The sequence below is a fragment of the Oratosquilla oratoria genome, chromosome 31, assembly GCF_046742065.1.
Source record: "Oratosquilla oratoria isolate Oo_2021 chromosome 31, ASM4674206v1, whole genome shotgun sequence".
Taxonomy (NCBI): Eukaryota; Metazoa; Arthropoda; class Malacostraca; order Stomatopoda; family Squillidae; genus Oratosquilla; species Oratosquilla oratoria.
Window position 1 is genome coordinate 31,720,526 of NC_134807.1, and position 2,500 is coordinate 31,723,025.

Sequence of the window (2,500 nt, forward strand, 5' to 3'; positions counted from 1 at the left end):
TATATATATATATATATATATATATATATATATATATAGAGAGAGAGAGAGAGAGAGAGAGAGAGAGAGAGAGAGAGAGATAAACAAGGCCAAACTAGAACAGGGGTTTATGTCATGAAGAGAAACTATCAATCTTACGCCTAACAGCCAAGTCTAGACGTAACGTGACCAAGAAAGCCCCATATAATCACAAAAGTACAAAAAAGTTGAAAAAGGTAAAATTCCAGAATCATGCAAGCACGGATATTCAACAAGAAACTTTTCCAATAGTTCCTAAACTAATATAACCTAAGCTAACACAACCTAACCTAACCTAACATAACCATTCCATACAAAAATGTATTAAAAAAAAAAAGAAAAAAAAATGTGTTTGGGTGATACTGAAATGGAACCATAAAATCATCGCAAAATACTTCTGCACATATTTAATGAACAGGAAAACACGAACAAAAATGTAAAACAAACTTGACATTCTTTTAAATGCTATCTGTGTTTACAAGTCAGTGCCAGCCGAAATAAAGAAAAAGGGAAAATAAAGTCAAGTAGTCAAGTACTCCAGGATGTGACAAACCTGCAAACGGGTCACTACTTCAGGAAAACAGAGGAATCTGGTACTGGAATCAGGCTAAGAAGATCTGGCAGACCAGTCAGTCCAGCTTGGCGAGTGCTTGGGGGAAGGATGGAGTGGAGCTGTCGCAGTTATGTATGTGTTTAGACAACTTCAGTAAAGTTCAAGTAAATATATACAACCAACGGAGACCTATGGCAGCTTTCTTGATAAGCAGCGCCGTCTGTGTGACTTTCAAGGGATAAAGCGATAGGTGAAAGTCTTATTCATAAGAAAAGTTCAAACATCGGGTATAGTTCCCGTTTATTGTCTCCCTCTGTCTCAGTTGATCAAATTACCTTTTTATATCTCTCATTATCTAGGCATCTGCCTGTTATTTCTTTATTTGTTTTCTCTTTGGTTGATTACTCTTTCACTAAGATTATCTCATAATATACAGTTTCATCTGTTTTTATCAAACTGTCGTTAGTTTCAACATACTTTAACTAATCGTTATCCAACTCTTCACAGAAATCTAAACTCTTACAGTCACAAGCCGGACAGTAAACCAGAATATGTGACGCTATCTGGAAGTTAGCCAATCATAAACTACTTCTTTAACTGCATCGAGGTACATTTGCTTATAGTCGTACCTGCCTTGAAGTTCGCCAGTCATCTTCAAGCACGAAGAGACAAGGGGACTTAAACCAGTGTCACACTGTCCGGCCCCGCCGTTACGGCTTGCTGTTGGCCATAGCAAAGTGTCTTTTACGAGTCATTAAACTCGAAAGGTTATGATTGTACTTTGACCAAGAGGAAGTGGTGGTCCTCATATATAGTTCTGGTTATCGGCAGGTGAATTTGATCAAGCTAATAGAATTTGCAAACATAATTTAGCTGCTTCCGGCGCCGACGTATAGTGTGACATCAGCTTTAGTGTAGACTGAACATGTTACCATTTGGGATCAAGGTTTTTGAGTAACTTTGAGTTCGTTTACGGGAGTCCGGCAGCAAAGCCACACCCACTCGCTCATTCTAATGTTAATTAATGCAATGCACTTGTTGCTTATGATTTTTTTGGTACGGTAATATTCGTGAGAAATAATGTTAAATTGTATATTTTTGTCTAGATTGAAGTGATCTTAACATGTCATTTAGTTGTTTTTGGTACCATGATATTAATGTAAAGCCATATAACTTTATTTAGACTGAAATTATTTCCACCAATCAGTAAGCTGTTTTTATCAAGGCTTCCTCTGGGGGGAAGGGGCGTGGCTTAGATGCCAAGTTGGCGTGAATAGATTCGGTTATGTTGTTGCAGATTTACTTTCAACTGAAGTTTTGAACAATAGGCTATACCAAACAATCGTGAAATCATCCATTTATTTGTAACCTACTATATACATATGTACAACTGTATACATGTAATCGTACAGCTGCAACAGTGAACAGCTGTTGGTAAAACTAAGATATGTACATACAATATTAGTCTTTTTTGGAGAAAAAATGCCTGAACTACAGCCACTCTTTGAGTCGCCCTCTTCTCTCGCTCTGGAGAAAAAAAGAAAAAAAGTAAATGGTCACTGTGCAACATTGCGACGATGAAATATTAAAAATCGTGAAGTTCTGTGAAAATGGTTCAGATAACAGTATCCGAGTAGCTTCATTATCCACAAATAGTGTTCACTTTTTCTGGCTAACATATCCTTTATTTTGTTGGGGTGAAACACAAGAACTGGATCAGATAATAAATAGTCTCAAAATATATGAGATAGTATTTGAACGATTGGTTATCCTCTAGTTCTTAGACATTCCCTTAACTGAGTAAAATAGTCTGACGTTCTCTAAGATGAACATTGTAAAACAGACTCCAGGACTCAATGGGAACGGGGGAAAGAAAAAAAAAAATCTCATTCTATTTACGCGAAAGTTGAGCGAGATTCCCCCACCCTG

General features: G+C 37.0%; 1 protein-coding gene across 1 annotated transcript in view; it reads right to left on the reverse strand.

Annotated features, from left to right (window-relative positions):
• Positions 1 to 1,916: 1,916 nt before the first annotated feature.
• LOC143041500 (uncharacterized) overlaps positions 1,917 to 2,500 on the reverse strand; it is a 100,096-nt gene continuing 99,512 nt past the window's right edge. Inside the window, exon 4 of the mRNA XM_076213448.1 lies at positions 1,917 to 2,500. This exon is cut by the window's right edge and continues 1,725 nt beyond it. The gene's annotated coding sequence lies outside the window, so the exon portion shown is untranslated.